This window comes from Sminthopsis crassicaudata, chromosome 2 (assembly GCF_048593235.1).
Source record: "Sminthopsis crassicaudata isolate SCR6 chromosome 2, ASM4859323v1, whole genome shotgun sequence".
Classification (NCBI taxonomy): domain Eukaryota; kingdom Metazoa; phylum Chordata; class Mammalia; order Dasyuromorphia; family Dasyuridae; genus Sminthopsis; species Sminthopsis crassicaudata.
Window position 1 is genome coordinate 394,103,127 of NC_133618.1, and position 17,573 is coordinate 394,120,699.

Sequence of the window (17,573 nt, forward strand, 5' to 3'; positions counted from 1 at the left end):
TAAGAAATAGACCAGTAGATCAGTGGAACAGATTAGAAAGAAAGGACAAAAAAGGGTACCTCTATAGCAATCTAGTCTTTGACAAACCCAAAGATACCAATATTAGGGATAAAAATTCATTATTTGGAAAAAAAAACTGTTGGGAAAACTGGAAATTAGTATGGCAGAAATTAGATATGGATCCACACTTAACACCATATACCAAGATAAGATCAAAATGGGTCCATGACCTAGGCATAAAGAATGAGATCATAAATAGAGTAGAGGAACAGAGAATAGTCTACCTCTCAGACCTGTGCAGGAGGAAGGAATTTATGAGCAGAGGAGAACTAGAGATCATTATTGATCACAAAACAGAAGATTTTGATTATATCAAACTAAAAAGTTTCTGTACAAACAATACTAATGCAAACAAGATTAGAAGGGAAGTAACAAATTGGGAAAATATTTTTAAAGTTAAAGGTTCTGATAAAGGTCTCATTTCCAAAATATATAGAGAACTCACCCTAATTTATAAGAAATCAAACCATCTCCACTTGATAAATTGTCAAAGAATATGAACAGACAATTCTCAGATAATGAAATTGAAACTATTTCCACTCATATGAAAGAGTGTTCCAAATCACTACTGATCAGAGAAATGCAAATTAAGACAACTCTGAGATACCACTACATACCTGTCAGATTGGCTAAGATGACAGGAACAAATAATGATGAATGTTGGAGGGGATATGTGAAAACTGGGACACTAATACATTGTTGGTGGAGTTGGGAAAGAATCCAGCCATTCTGGAAAGCAATTTGGAACTATGCCCAAAAAGTTATCAAACTGTGCATACCCTTTGACCCAGCATTGCTGCTATTGGGATTATATCCCAAAGAAATACTGAGGAGATTAAAGGGACCTGTATGTGCCAAAATGTTTATGGCAGCTCTTTTCGTAGTGGCCAGAAACCAGAAGATGAATGGATTTCCATCAATTGGAGAATGGTTGGGTAAATTATGGTATATGAAGGTTATGGAATATTATGGCTTTGTAAGAAATGACCAGCAGGAGGAATACAGAGAGGCTTGGAGAGACTTACATCAACTGATGCTGAGTGATATGAGCAGAACCAGAAGATCACTGTACACTTCAATGCTGTATGAAGATGTATTCTGATGGAAGTGGATATTTTCAACATAAAGAAGATCCAATTCACTTCCAGTTGATCAGTGATGGACAGAAACAACTACCCAGAGAAGGAACACTGGGAAGTGAATGTAAATTGTTAGCACTACTGTCTATCTACCCAGGTTATTTATACCTTCGTAAGCTAATACTTAATGTGCAACAAGAAAATGGGATTTACACACATATATTGTATTCAGATTATATTGTAACACATGTAAAATATATGGGATTGCCTGTCATCAAGGTGAGGGAATAGAGGGAGGGAGTGGATAATTTGGAAAAATGAGTACAAGGGATAATGTTATTTAAAAAATTACTTATGCATATATAGTATCAAAAATTTATAAATAAAATTAAAAAAAATATCAGATTTAAGCCCCTTCAATCCTTTAATGTGGAAACTGCTAGATCCTGAGTAGTCCTTATTGTGACTCCTTGGTATTGAATTGTTTTTGTTTGTTTGTTTGTTTGTTTTTCTGTCTGCTTGTAATATTTTTTCCTTGGTCTGATAGTTATGAAATTTGTCCACAATATTATTTGGAAGTTTAATTTTGGGTTCTCTTTCAGGAGGTGTTTGACGAATTTTACCTTCTGCTTCTATGACATCTGGGCACTTCTCTTTGATGATTTTTTGGACAAATGGGGTCTAGGCTCTCTTATACATCATGATTTTCAGGAAGGCCAATAATCCTTAGATTATATCTCCTAGCTTTATCTTCCAGGTCTGTTGTTTTCCCAAATAGGTATTTAACCTTTTTCCCATTTTTTTTCATTGTTTTTTTTTTTTTTTCTTTTTTGGATTTGCTTGACTGATTCTTGATGTTGCATCAAGTCATTCATTTCCATTTGTTCAGTTCTAATTTTAATTAATTATTTTCCTCATTTACTTTTTTAAATCTCTTTTTGTATTTGCCCAATTGAGTTTTTAAATGAGTTGTTTTGTTCTATCGAATTTTTTTCCATTTCACAATTTTTAAGGAGTTATTTACCTTTTCCAATTCACAAATTCTATTTTTCAGGGAGTTGTTTTCTTTTTCCAATCTTTCTTTTAATGAATTATGTACCTTTCCCAACCCTCTTGCAAAGTATTTTTTTTTCTCCCTTTCCCCATTTTTCTTCTAGTTCTCTTTTAAAATCCTTTGAAAATTTCTTCTAGGAGAGCCTTGGTGGTGGGGATAAGGTTTTATCACCTTTTGGGCCTTCATCTGGAGACAATCTGCTTTTTATCTCCTCATCATTTGAAATCTGTTCTTCTCTTTCACTATAGAAGCTATCTATAAAAAAAAAAAAAAAAAAAAAAAAAAAAAAGTTGGGATCTGCTTTTAGGGTAAGGTAGTTCCAACCTTCCTCTACAGACTAGGAACCAATAGCGGCTGTGCTGGGATCTTATTGAGTCACTCCCAGTACTGGGTGGATGTGGCCAGTACCCACAAAACTACACCAGGGCAAAGTAGCCAACACTGCGGTAGTGTCCTCCCAGTAGATTCTCTACCCCACAGAAACCACCCTGTCAAATGAAACCTAAAAATTTTTCATTTTTTATTTTTAATTTTTTTTTATGGCCTAGAACATAGCATTTTTATTCTTTTTGTTGTTGTTTGCTTGAATCTTTTCTTTTTAATTTTTTCTGGTTTGATTTGATTTTTCTTGTGCAGCAAGATAATTGTATAAATATGTATGCATATATTGAATTTAACAAATAGTGGACTATTTGTCATCTAAGGAAGGGTGTGGGGTAAAAGAGGGGAAAATGGGAACACAAGATAAAACCTACTTGGTTGTGATGTATTTTCATGGGGATGACTTTCTATAATATCTTTGCTAACATTTTGTTCAAGATTTTTGCACCAATATTTGAATTGTTTCTTTCTGGCTGCTTGCAATATATTTCCTTGGTCCAATAGTTCTGAAATTTAGCTATGATATTCCTTGGAGTTTTCATTTTGGTGTCTCTGGAGGTGATCATTGAATTCTTTCAATGGATATTTTACCTCTGATTCTAGGACATCAGAGCAGTTTTCCTTAACGATTTCCTGAAAGATAATGTCTGGGATCTTTTTTTTTTTTTTTTTTTCATCATGGTTTTCAGGAAGTCCAATAATTCTTAGATTTTCCTTCCTAAATCAATTTTCCAGGTCAGAAGTTTTTCTAATGAGATATTTTATACTATCTTCTATTTTTTTCAATTTATTTATTTATTTATTTATTTTGGTTTTGTTTGATTGATTCTTGAAGTCTCATTGATTCATTCACTGTTAGGATTACTAGGTGAGAACTCAGGTTGTCTGGACAGTGACAAGGTGAGAATTCAGGTTGTCTGGACAATTACAAGGTGAGAACTCAGGTTGACTTGATAGAAGGAGCAAGCTCATTGGCTGAAGTGGTTCTTCCCAGAAGCCCTTGCATTATCCCACGCCCATTCTCTGGAAGGATAAAAGAGGACACCACTCCAGAGAGAAGAGAAGACTCTGCACTACATCTGGCTTGATGCAGCTCTCTGCAGGAAGGGACGTCGGCTCTCTGCAGGAAGGGAAGTCACTTCTCTGGACAAGAGTTAACAGCAACTGCCTGGAGACAATGGTTCACTACAGGAAGAAGAATCTGTCTGAAAGATTTGAGTAGACACAGCAGATCTCTTCCCAGAGAGCGATCGGCAGCTTCTGGAGATGACAGTGCGCTATAATTGGCATCCACACGTGGGGCAAGGACTTTTGCTTATCCTGACAAGAGGAGCTAGACCAGACCTTCGCAATTTGGTGCCCAAACAGGGACAAATCCTGATTCCAGTGGAAAAGACTTTCTGACACAGAAATAACAGTGAGTAACAAGGAAACTTTGTTAAAGATTAAGTGAGCGTTCTAATAGATAAATAAGGAACTTAACTTGTTAAGGGCTAAACCAGCAATCTCTTATAGTGAAATGGGGCAAACGCCTTCTGTTCAAGGAAAATGTTTAGAGAGCATCATCAAGGTTATGAAAAGCCAAGGATTGATTAAAATGTTGGAGGAGATTACTGAACTTTTAAAAACTGTGAAGGTCATATGTCCTTCTTTTTCTCTGGAAAAAGAATTGGATCCAGATGAGTGGAAATTAGTAGGAGAGCAATTAGGTGAACACTACAATTGCCTTTGTGACATTTTTCCCTTTGGTTCCAGACCAAACTCAGTTTCCAAAGATACAATTCATACCTACAATTTAATCCAAATGGCTTTAAAAATGTTATTCTAAAGGAAGAGATGAAGGAGCAAAATGGGGAGGTGTCAACTAAACTAGGTGAAAAGGATGAATCAGATAACAATTAAGTTAAGTACAATTCTGAGCAACAGCAACAGGAGCACCTCCCATCTCCTCCCTCAATTAACCCTTCAGGGGTGGAGCAAGAAGGAGGAGGGGAAGAGGCAGAAACACAAACAGAATCACCTGTGAAGCAACCTAAGCCTATGACAAGATTAGAAAAAGCATTGGTTAAAGCTAAGAGAGAAGGACAGGATATAAGTGATTTTATACATGCATATCCTGTGATTGAAAATATTGACTCTGTAGGTCAAAAAAGTAGAAGATATGCACCTTTAGATTTGAATAAAATTAAAGATTTGAAAAAAGGTTGTACCCTTTATGGGGCTACATCAGCTTATGTTAAAATGTTACTAGATGGTTTGTCTTATGAAGTCCTAACCCCAAATGATTGGAAATCCATAGCAAGGACATGCCTGGAACCTGGAGAAAATTTATTATGGCTTGCAGAATTTCATGAATTGTGTAAAATTCAAGTCAAATGCAATTTGGAAATAGGAGTTAACACAAAATTCACTTTTGAGCACTTAGCTGGTGAAGGCCAGTATGGAGAGAATTCGGAACAGATTAATTATACCATGACAATATATGAGCAAATTGCTAAGGCTGCAATAAAAGCTTGGGGTGTCCTCCCTGGACAGAAAGATCAGGGAGAGGCTTTCACTAAAATACAACAAGGTCCCAATGAACCTTTTGCAGATTTTGTGGGACGTTTGCAAACTGCTGTCAAAAAAAAAAAAAACTATTGGAGAAAATGCAGCTACAGAAATAATGACCAGACATCTGCCTAAGGAAAATGCCAATGAGATTTGCAAAAGAATTATATGGGGATTAGACAAAGATGCTCCTTTAGAGGAAATCATAAGACGCTGTGCTACAGTGGGAACAAATGCTTTTTACACCCGGACAATGATGAATGTGGAAAGACAGGGTCCCTCCTGGCAAGGGCCTTCTAGAGAAACTCGGCGATGTTTTCAATGTGGAAAAACTGGGCATCTAAGAGCTCAGTGTAGATATGGAGATACAGTGAGAAGACAGGGTGAAAGAAGACCTAAAACCCCATGTCCAAAATGCAACAGAGGACTCCATTGGGCATCAGAGTGTAGAATAATTCAGGGAAATGGGATGAGGGGCCCAGGTCCAGGGCCCCAGGCAAAAAAGACTTGGAGCATGGTGGCAGCTGATGTTATACCCAAAGAGCCTTTAGAAGGTCAGGACTCTGATGTGATCAACCAGCAGAAAAGCAATCACAGGGCAGAAAGGGATTACCTGATAAGTGAGCCAATAGGCAATCAGATTGCAAAAATGGATTACACTTGGGGAGAATACAGGCCTTTTAAACCAACAGGGCTATGTCCAGTGCAAACAACTCCAATGTAATTGCCAGATGATGAGAAGAGATTTAAAAAGTGGTAAATAGAAGGTAATTAGATAGGTTAACTGCCTGGGAGAGAGGGTTTGCTTGTATTTCTTCAGCAGGAGAAGGAATCAGATGGGTGCCAATGAGTCATATTCGCTTTGTCCATCAGAGAGAGACAGAAAAAGAGAAAGATCTCAAAATAAAGAAGAAAATATAAGAAACATCTGACCCTGAAAGAGCATAGATAATAAGAAGACTGTTAAAGAACTTTAAAAACCAGCAGGAATCATTGGACTTCCTCACACAAGATGAGACTAATGAGCTTCTGGAGACGACAGCGCGCTACAATTCACTTCCATTTATTTAGTTCTGATTTTAGTGAATTATTTTCTTCAATTAGCTTTTTAATCTCCTTTTGCACTTGGCCAATTGCACTTATTTCTATGAAGTATTTTGTTCATTATTCTTTTTCCATTTCACAAATTTTGTTTTTAAGGCGTTGTTTTCCTTTTCCATTTCATCAAATCTATTTTGTAAGCAGCTATATGCTTTTCTCATTTCACTAAATCTAATTTGTAAAGGTTTTCTTTAGATAATTTCTATGTTTCCTTTTCTCTTCAATGTTTTCATTTCCTTTCCCCATTTTTCTTCTAACTCTCTTTTAAGATCCTTTTGGGATCTTCCAAGAGAGTCTTGTAAAATGGGAACTAATTTATACCATTCTTTGGGGCTTCATCTTGATGCAATCTACTTTGAGTTTCTTCAAAGTTTGAAATATGTTCTTCTCTTTCTGCATACAAAAACTTTTTATAGCAGGGATCCTCAAACTATAGCCCACAGGCCAGATGTGGCCCGCTGAGGATGTTTATGCGGCCTATCGGGTTATGGCAAAATCAGACTGTAAGTGACATTCGACCTAAACTCACATTAGCAATGCACACTTCCAGCACTGGGCTGAGGCAGTGGAGACAGAGTGTGAGGCAATACTGAGGTGAAGTGAGTTTCCAGGCCTGCGTGTATGGTGTGGGGAAGGGAGAGAGATGCAGAAGATGGAGAACTGATGGCCTGCGGCCTTGTAAAGTAACAGAAAACAATACAACAGACAGGCGCTAGGGATGTACAGTGCATGCTGTGCATGCCACGGCCGGTGCAGGGGGAATATATGGGCTGTGTCTCTTGCACAGATATAGTAACAGTTAGTACTAAGTCCCAGCTTGCCTCTATCATTGTCATTATGCTGTAATGACAATATAATGGCTTCCTCTCTAGTGCATGTTGTGGTATTGACTACTATTGTCACCCAGAGTGAGGCTCCTGGTACCAGGCCATGGCCCTGTATCCATAGTGACCTCATGTCTGGCTGTTATGGTTATCAGTTTTATCATTGTGTGTATATTCTGTAGTTTCATAAAGAGATGGAATATTGCTAACAAAATTCATCACCTTATAATCACTGGGGGTCTGACCTTAGTGCCCCCCACTTATCCTGAGTATGAGGGGGTGCAGAGCTGGTATACTGCTTCATCCCCCTCCATACAGTTGTGCAACTTCAAGTCACATGATGACCTCCCCCAGAAGTCCCAATGTACAATTTGTCACTGAAGCTCAATCTGCACATACAATATATCGCACAATTATATACATATATGCAAGTCTTGCCTGTAATATGATAAATTATGAGTACAGCACGGACGATCATGCAACACTGGATCATGAGAATTGATCCCAGGATTCAGAGGAAGCCAGGGCATTTGGGAGGGCTACATGAGTGGTGACTTGTGTGAAGTGAAGGTCTGAAGTGGGAGAGAGAGTGTGGGAAACGGAGGCATCACTGCACAGAGGCAGCTTGGAGGAAGTTGGGCATTGCAATCTGTATGTCTCTGTGTGGTATGTCTCTGTTATTGTTGGCATATTGTTTTTGTAGCACTGTATATATATATATATATATATATATGCATATATATATATATATATATATATATATATATATATATATATATATATATATAGGTACTTTACTAAAAGCAATTTGGAATCCCTTAGAAATAATGATGTTAAGAAAAAGAAAAATTGACTTGGAATGTAGGATAGTCAAAGAACAGTGGACTTATAATTACTTTTTCATGCAGTACAAGGAAAGAGCTATATTCTGATATGCCAGAATATAGTGTCTGTGTTCAAAGAATATAATTTGCTTCGAGACTATGAAACTCAACATAAAGATAAATATGATTGCTTGGTTGGGGAAGTGAGAAATGATAAAATATTAAAATTGAAAAATACATTGACAACTCAGCAAAACATTTTTGTGAAGCAGAAATAGATAGTTTTCAAGTTACCAAGCTAATTGCACGCACTGGCAGACCATTTGCGGAAGGAGAATTTGTTAAAGAATGCCTTCTTTCTGTTGCCAAAGAGATGTGTCCAGAGAAGGCTGATTTATTTAGTACAGTGAGTCTTTCAGGACCTACAATTCCATGGAGGATTGAAGAAATGGGAGACAATCTGCATCAGCATTTGCAAAATTCCACCAAAAAAAATCATATTTTTCCTTGGCACTTGACAAAAGCAATGATGTTCGTGATTCTGCACAACTTCTAATTTTTATTCATGGGATGAATGATTATTTTGAAGTCATAGAAGAGCTTGCTGGACTGCAAAGCATCAAAGGAACAACTACAGGAGAGAATATCTATGAAAAGGTTTGACAAACTATGAATGGTTTGGAGATGGACTGGGCTAAATTAGCCAGTGTGACAACTGATGGTGCCCCTGGCATGGTGAGGTCTAAGAAAGGAGTAATTGCTTGCATTAACCAAGAGATGACAAACATAACCATTCTCATCTAATAGCAGTACACTGCCTCATCCACCAACAAGTGCTGTGTAGTAAATCACTGAAGTGGGATTCTGTTATGATATGAAAATTGTGGTATCTTGTGTTAACTTCATTAGAGCTAATGCAATAAATTACAGACAATTTCAGGAATTTCTGTCTGAGCTAAATGTTGAGTATGAAGATGTTTTATATCACACAGAAGTCCATTGGCTGAATCGAGGGAGAGTTTTGAAACATTTCTATGACTTACTTCTATTAAGGTTCTTATTAAGTGCTAAGTAGGTACTTAACAATTCTCTAGTTCACACCTTTGGTTCTGGCTTTTAAGGGGAGTTTACCCCTTTGAACTTCTGAGGAGGAGTTTACATGTGAAAAGCAGTTTACACAACCTTTAAAAGGAACAAGTTCATTGGTTGAAGTAATTTTCCCATAAGCCCTTGAGTTCTCACACACCTGAGTTAGTACAACTGATCAGGTTTGAAATAGAAGTCAATATTGCATCAAACCATGCTTCTCCTCTGAGAGCTTCAGAGACTCAAACCACCAAAAAATCATAACAGCTAGGTCCTTGATTTCCAGTAGAAATTATCTAAGTTAGTCTGTTTTACTGAATTTCTTCTGCTGGTGAAATTATCCACTTTCCATTCTTTATCATGTCTCCCCTTATTGTTACTCGGAAAACATCTCTTATCTTATAGTTCTTTTTTTTTAAGTCTTGTTTATTTGATATTTGTATTTTGATAATGGATTTTGCATACAGATGTGTGTGTGTATATGTGTACTAATTTTTATTAAGTTTTAAATCCTTGCTATTAAGGTTAGGAGGTTAGGATGAAAAAGTAAACACAGAATATCATCTAACAAAAGAAAGATGCTATTTGTTCAAAAATTAGAAATAAATATATACAAAAAATTTCTCTAGACTAATAAATTGGAATTTTTAAATTTTAATTAAAACTAACATTAATTCCTCAACATAAAAGAAGGAAAGGAAAAAAGAAAAATCCATCTAAGTATTTCTTTCATACTTAAAGCAACAACAGCAACAACGAAACAGATAAAAAACAAATACTGAGCTCATACTAAGGCTATTAATGAAACATAGTTGCTTGAAATGAATAAATATATTTAAGGGAATGAGAGAATGAATATAATTTTAAAGCATTTACTATTTCTCTATGTACTGAAAATTCAAATATGAAAGAGAGGCAATTTCTAACATCAAGAAGCTTATATTCTAAGAGGGAAATGATACAGATATGAGACTGACATCCAGTAAAGTCAATTATATTTGTCAAGTCACAAAAATGCTAAGAGGAACCACAGGGCCAGCCATTTGAGGGCCATTTTCAGAGGCAATCATAGAGTTTATTTGATAACAGTTCTTAGAACAAGAGTGAAAAAAGAAATAGAGAATTGGGGAGTACAGGGTTGAGAGGGGGAAAGTTACATATTATATGGCTTCAAAGATGAAAATGGCTAGGGTAAAGATGAGGCTACATGGTTCCAAGGCTTTGTGATTTTCATCCTTCCACAAAAGTCTCTCAGTGACCAATTTTCTTCTATATTTAGCTTGATCCCAAAAAGGATTTCAAGAGTCCATGCTTCATATTCACTTGCCCTAATCCATTCTCTACAAATCTGTGAAAGCAAATTTTGTAAATGAAATTGTGGCCAACTTCTCTTCCTTAATATAATCAGTTGGATACTTATTGATTCTAAGATATGTTATTTCATTTATATATAATTAATATTTACATTATATTTTGTGTAAGTTTTATAATTTATAAATTTTATGTAACATAATTATATGTTATTTTAGCATCGCAGGATATTATGTACATTAGTAGTAAATATATGTGTATATGTTGCTTATTTTTTTTAAATTGATAGAGGTTCATATTGAAAAAAAAGTTTAGGGATCATCAATGGTCCAATGATCCAGGAAAATGCAGCTACCAAAATAAAGTACATAATCTAAAACCATCCCCAGTTTTTGGTAACTTTAGTGTGCATCATGCAGTAATTAGGAACCTTCCTCGTGTTGTAGAACTTCCAATCCTTTGCACACAACTAGAGACCCTTTCTGCTTCTGTTTAAGGAGTAGTAGGGAATTTATATAAATGGGTCTCCATGCTCTCAGTGCCACCAAATTTGACATCCATTACCTATAAACATGTGAGTACTCTGAGGAGTGTTTCATCTTTGAGGTATATATAACATCAATAATTGGTCACCAGCAGCTCTATAGTGAGAGCTCAATCTGTATTGTTTCTGCACCACTATAAACTACCACTAAGATAATATATTTCAGTTATCATTTAAAGGCTTCCACTCTAGGAAAGCTGGCACTCTCCCTGAAAACAACTACAATTGTTGAAGGGAGGAAATCAGCTGAGGCTACAATGCTGGCTTGGGAGGCAGGCTCATGGTTTGAGTTTATATTAAGTTGTCAACGAAAGGGAAGGGTATTTTATCTTTCTCTCCCTCTCCTTCTGTCACTGTTTCTGTATCTGTCTTTTTCTTTCTCCACCCTTGTCTTTCTTTCTCAGAATATTTCAACTGTGATGCACATCTGTCCCCAAAAAATTCATTAGATCTCAGTTCATCTCTTCCCAGATCTCTCAAAGGAGATGATAGACAGGCAAAGGAAGACAGGCAAAGAGAGAGATGGAGAAACAAAGACCGAGGCAAACACACAGGGAGAGAGAGAGAGAGAGAGAGAGAGAGAGAGAGAGAGAGAGAGAGAGAGAGAGAGAGAGAGAATTAATGTATTTCCTATATGCCATCTTTCCTCCTCTTCTAAGAGAATCACCCTATTTGGTATCTCTTTAGGAGAGATTAAATAACTAATCTCTTAGAATTCCCTTCTCTTGATATGTCCAGGAATGTCTAATTACATAAGTTAGTGAATATGCTATCCTTTAGCCTGAAATAGCTTTACTGGTAATTTATACTTACTCAAAGAATTTAAACTAGCCCTCAAAGTTCTTCCTTTGTAAAGTACTTTACCTATTTTTAACAATTTTTAATTTAAATTTTGAGTTCCAATTTTCTTCCTCCCTCTTACCCCTCTCTTACTGACCAAAAGGAAAGGGAAATCATATCAGTTATAATGTGAAATAATGCAAGAAGTATTTGTATATCATCTATATAACAAAAAAAAGCAAAACAAGTGAAAAAATTATAACTCAATTTGCAGTTGGAATTCATCAGTTTACTTTTGAAAGGTGGATAATATTTTTCATCATGTGTGCTTTGGAATTTTCTTCCAACAGATCATTATGTTGATTTAAGCAGTAAAATCTTTCATATTTGATCAGTATAACAACATTTCTGTTACTAAACACAATGACCTCCCACTTCTTCTCATGCCATTTTGCATTAGTTCATATAGGACTTGCCATGGTTTTTTTTTAAAGCATTTCTCTTGTCATTTCTTATGACATAGTAATATATTATCATAATAATGTGCCACAATTTGTTCATCCATTTCACAGTTGATGAGAACTCCCTCAATTAAGAATATTTTGCCACAACAAAAGAAGCTACTAAAATATTATTGTATGTATTACATATGTATGTATATACATATATATGTATATAATTTTCCTTTAAAAAACTCTTTGGAGTACAAATCTAGTAGTGATATCACTGGGTTAAAGATTGTGCACAGCTTTATAGTCCTTTGGGCACAGTTCCAAATTATTCTTCAGGATGGTTGGAGTAGTTTACAAGTTCAGTAATAGTTTATTAGTGTACCTATTTTTCTTTATCCCCTCCAGAATTTGTAATTTCTATTTGGAAATGAAATGGTATCATTAATTTGCATTTCTCTACTCAGTAATGGATTACAGAATTTTTTTTTATTATGACTATATATCTTTGATTTCTTCTACTGAAAACTGCGTGGTCATATCCTTTGACCATTTATCTGATTTATTTGATAATACTTTCTTGTCTATTATATCTTTTATGAAAATATAATTTCACTGATTTATCTCTTTTAATTAGGTTTATTTTTGCTTTTGCTTTGTCTGAGATCATGATTTCCACTTGTCTTTTTTTTTTTTACTTCTTCTGAAGCATAATAAATTCCATTCTAGCCCTTTATTTTAACTCATGTATCTTTCTGTTTCAAGTGTGTCTCTTGTAAATAACAGTGTGTGATTTTAGTTTGTAATTTATTCTGCTATCTGCTTCTATTTTATGTATGAGCTCAACACATTTGCATTTACAGTTATTATTACTGACTATATATATATCCCTTCATCCTATTTTCTTGTTTCTGCTACTCTCACTTTTTCCTGTTCCTTCTCAAAAGTCTAATTTGCTTTTGACTCCTGCCTCCCTTAATCTGATTTGTCTTTTATCATTCCCTCATATCTTTCTTATCTTTTTAAAATTTAGTTTCTCATTATATGAGATATATTTCTATTTAAAACTCAGTGTGTATATATGATCTTCTCTCTTTGAACCAATGCAGAGGAGAGTAAGGTTGAAGCATTGTACCACCACCCTCCCATTTCTTCCTTCAGTATAAAATATCTACCTTGTGTGACTCTCTTATGTGAGTCACCTCTCTCTCTCTCTTTTTTTTTTTAACCTCTCTTGCTTCTCTTTTCCCCAGGCATTCCATTTTCTCAACTCATTTTGTTGGAATCATTGTGGAATAATCAACTCATATTCATGTTTTTGAATATGTATATTTTAATTCCCCTGATAATGATAAAAAGTTCTAAAAACATTACATGTATCATTCATGTAATTTCTTATATAAGAAGCTGCACAGTTTAACTTTATTGAAAACTTTTACTCTTTCATGTTTACCCATTCATGTTCTCTAGAGTCTTCTGTTTGAAGTTCACATTTTTCTTTGACTCTTCTTATTATCATGAATGTTTAGTAAATATTTAAATTGTTTCTTTCTGAGTACTTCAAATAATTTCTCCTTGACCAAGAAATTTGGGAATCTGGCTAACAGATTCCTGGGATTTTTCATTTTTAAAACTGTCAAGTGGTGATCAATAGATTCTTTTTCTTTTACTGATTCCAAGATATCACAGCAGATTTCCTTGATAATTTCTTGAAATATTATATCTAAGTTCTTTTTTGATTGTGACATTTGGATAATTCACCAATTGTTATATTTCCTCACTTCAACCTACTTTTTGTCAGCTGTTTTCCCAATATGATATTTCACATTTATTTCTATTTGCTTCATTTCCCCCCTATTTTGTTTCTTGATGTCTTGTGGAATCATTATCTTCCACTTATTCAATTCTAATTTTTAAGGATTTATTTTCTTCAGTATTCTTTCATATCTTCTTTTTTTCCATTTATCAAATTCTTTTTTATAAAAAGTTTCTTTCTTCAGTGAACTTTTTTTACCCCCTTTTTGAATTAATCCTATTCTGATAATTAAGGAGCTCTTCTTTTCAAATGAATTCTTTTTTTAAATATTATTTTTATTAAGTGGATGCCCATCAATTGGGGAATGGCTGAAGAAGTTATGGAATATGAATATGTGGAATGTTATTGTTCTAAAGAATAATGAATAGACTGATTTCAGAAGACTGAAAAGACTTACATGAATTGATGGTAAATAAAATCAATAGAACCAAGAGACCACTGTTCAAAGTAATAACAAGATTATGTAATGGTCAACTGTGATGGACTTGGTTCTTTTCAACAGTGAGATTATTCAAGATAATTCCAACAGATAGGATGGAAAGTGTCAAGCACATCTAGAGAGAACTATGGAGACTAAAGATGGATCAAACCATGCATTTTCACCTTTTTTTTTGGTTGATGTTATTTGTCACTTTCTTTTTTGTCCCCTTTTGATCTGACTTTTTTTTTTGCACAGAATGATAAATAGGGAAATATGTTTAGAAGAATTACACATGATTAGCCTATAACAGATTACTTGCTGTCTTGGGGACACAGGAGAAGGAGGAAAGGGAAAAAATTTGGAACACAGGGTTTTGCAAAGTTGAATGTTGAACAATATCCTTACGTGTACGTGGAAAAATAAAGTACTATTAAAATTTTTTTAAAAATTAACGATTTTCTTTTCTTCAGTTTATGTGGTATGCCTTCTTTACCAATGAATTAATTTTTCATAATTTTCTTACAGCACTCTTGATTTTCCCAATTTTTTTCCTCTTTAAAACTCATCTCTTTAACTCTTGCAAGAGCTCTTTTGGTACTTGGTTCCAATTAGCATTTTTTTTTCCTTTAAGACTTTTCTTATAGTTATTTTTACATTGTTATCTTCTTGGTTTATGTTTTGTTCTTTGCCAATGTAGTAGATTTTTGTGGTCATGGTCTTTTTTGGTTATTTCTTCATTTTTCTAGCTGTTGAGTTGAACTTTATGTTAAAGTTAGGCTAGGTTAACATAGATATGGGGAAGCACTGCCCCAAGATTTAGGCTTCACTGTGCTGCTGTTTTTAGAGCTTGTTCTGAAAATCTATAATCTTTTGATGCTTCAAAGGAGGTGTAATTTGTGGTCACTACTGTCCTGATCTGTCTGCTTATCTTTAGACAGAAAAGTTCCCTGCTTTCTTTTAGGTACAAGTGCTAATATTCTTCTTGAACTTGGAACTGTGACTAGATGACATGCCCTCCCTCAGTTAGAAGGGCTAGTACTCCTTTCTGCCCTGGAACTGAGATTAGGACTCATTCTTCCTTGTAACCAACCATAACAGTTTTCCTCAACCTTGAAAGTAGGACTCAGAACTGCTTATAGGAACTACAGTCCTTATTGTTATTATTATTATAACTTTTTATTGACAGAACATATGCCCAGGTAATTTTTTACATTATGCCTTGCACTCACTTCTATTCTGACTTTTCCCTTCCCTCCCTCCACTCCCTCTCCTAGATGTCAAGCAGTTTTATACATGTTAATTATATTATAGTATATCCTATATACGATATGTGTGCAGAACCAAAGAGTTCTCTTGTTGAACAGGGAGAATTGGATTTAGAAGGCAAGCATAACCTGGAAGAAAAACAAAAGTGCAAACAGTTTACACTCATTTTCCAGTGCTCCTTTTCTAGGTGTAGCTGATTCTGTTCATCATTGATTAATTAGAACTTAGTTAGATCTTCTCTTTGTGGAAGATATCCACTTCTATCAGAATACATCCTCATACAGTATTGTTGTTGAAGTGTATAATGATCTCCTGGTTCTGCTCATTTCACTCAGAATCAGTTGATGTAAGTCTTTCTAAGCCTCTCTGTATTCATCCTGCTGGTCATTTCTTACAGAACAATAATATTCCATAGCATCCATATACCATAATTTACCCAACCATTCTCCAATTGAAGGACATCCATTCATTTTCCAGTTTCTAGCCACTACAAAAAGAGCTGCCATAAACATTTTGGCACATACAGGTCCCTTTCCCTTCTTTAATATTTCTTTGGGATATAAGCCTAGTAGTAGCACTGCTGGATCAAAGGGTATGCACAGTTTGATAACTTTTGGGGCTTAATTTTATATTTCTCTCCAGAATGGTTGGATTCGTTCACAACTCCACCAGCAATGCATAAATGTCCCAGTTTTCCCACATTCCCTCCAACATTCATCATTATTTTTTCCTGTCATCTTAGCCAATCTGACAGGTGTGTAGTGATATCTCAGAGTTGTCTTAATTTGCATTTCTCTGGTCAATAATGATTAGGAACACTCTTTCATATGAGTGGAAATAGTTTCAATTTCATCATCTGAAAATTGTCTGTTCATATCCTTTGACCATTTATCAATTGGAGAATGGCTTGATTTCTTATAAATTAGAGTCAATTCTCTATATATTTTGGAAATGAGGCCTTTACCAGAAACTTTAACTATAAAAATGTTTTCCCAGTTTGTTGCTTCCCTTCTAATTTTGTTTGCATTAGTTTTGTTTGTACAAAGACTTTTTAATTTGATGTAATCAAAATTTTCTATTTTGTGATCAATAATGATCTCTAGTTCTCCTTTGGTCACAAATTCCTTCTTCCTCCACAAGTTTGAGAGGTAAACTATGCTATGTTCCTCTAATTTATTTATGATCTCATTCTTTATGCTTAAATCATGGACCCATTTTGATCTTATCTTGGTATATGGTGTAAAATGTGGGTCCATAATAACTTTAAGTTTTAGAAAGTTATTCCTTATACTGAGAGATAATTTCCCTCCCTCTAATTTATATTCCTTTCTCCTGGTCCTACCTTCTGGGGTCAAAGAGAGTAAGAAAAATCTCTCTTCCAAATGACAACCCTTCATATACATAAAGACCCATGTCATGTCCCCCTCTAGGAACTCTAATTCTTAATCAGTGCCAACTTTAGTCAAGGTCAGCAAAGGATTCCTTTAATATTTTTCTAATCAGTTATCTAGTCCCCTTACCATCTCTGAGCTGTGAGCCTGGAAGTTGTTTCTTCTTCAATTATTGCAGCCCCTTCAAGGTCCACCACTGACATTTCTGTGCTATCTTTCTGGACCCATGCCCAATCTAATGTCACTGATTTCTCTTGCTTCTATCCTAATTTTCCAAACCTGGAAAAATATTTTACTCTGACTTTTTCTTGACTGTTCCATTCCAAAATTTAATATATGACATTATTTGAAATTGTTATGTATTCTAAACCTGTATTCTAACAACTCCACTTCTTCCCACAAATTCTTGTCAAAGGACCATTGTAACAGTTATTGTGAATTCCTCAATTCCAGTCTTTGTGAAGCTTCTTATCAATCTCTCTATGTCAGCACTCAAATATACTGAGTAGCCATATGACTTCAGCCCATATTTAGTAATGCTTAATACACAAAGCTCCCTAGCCCCATACCTATTTTGTCATTTGTAATAGTCTCTGATGTCTAATCAAGCTCTAAGCTCTCCACAATACCTGCTTC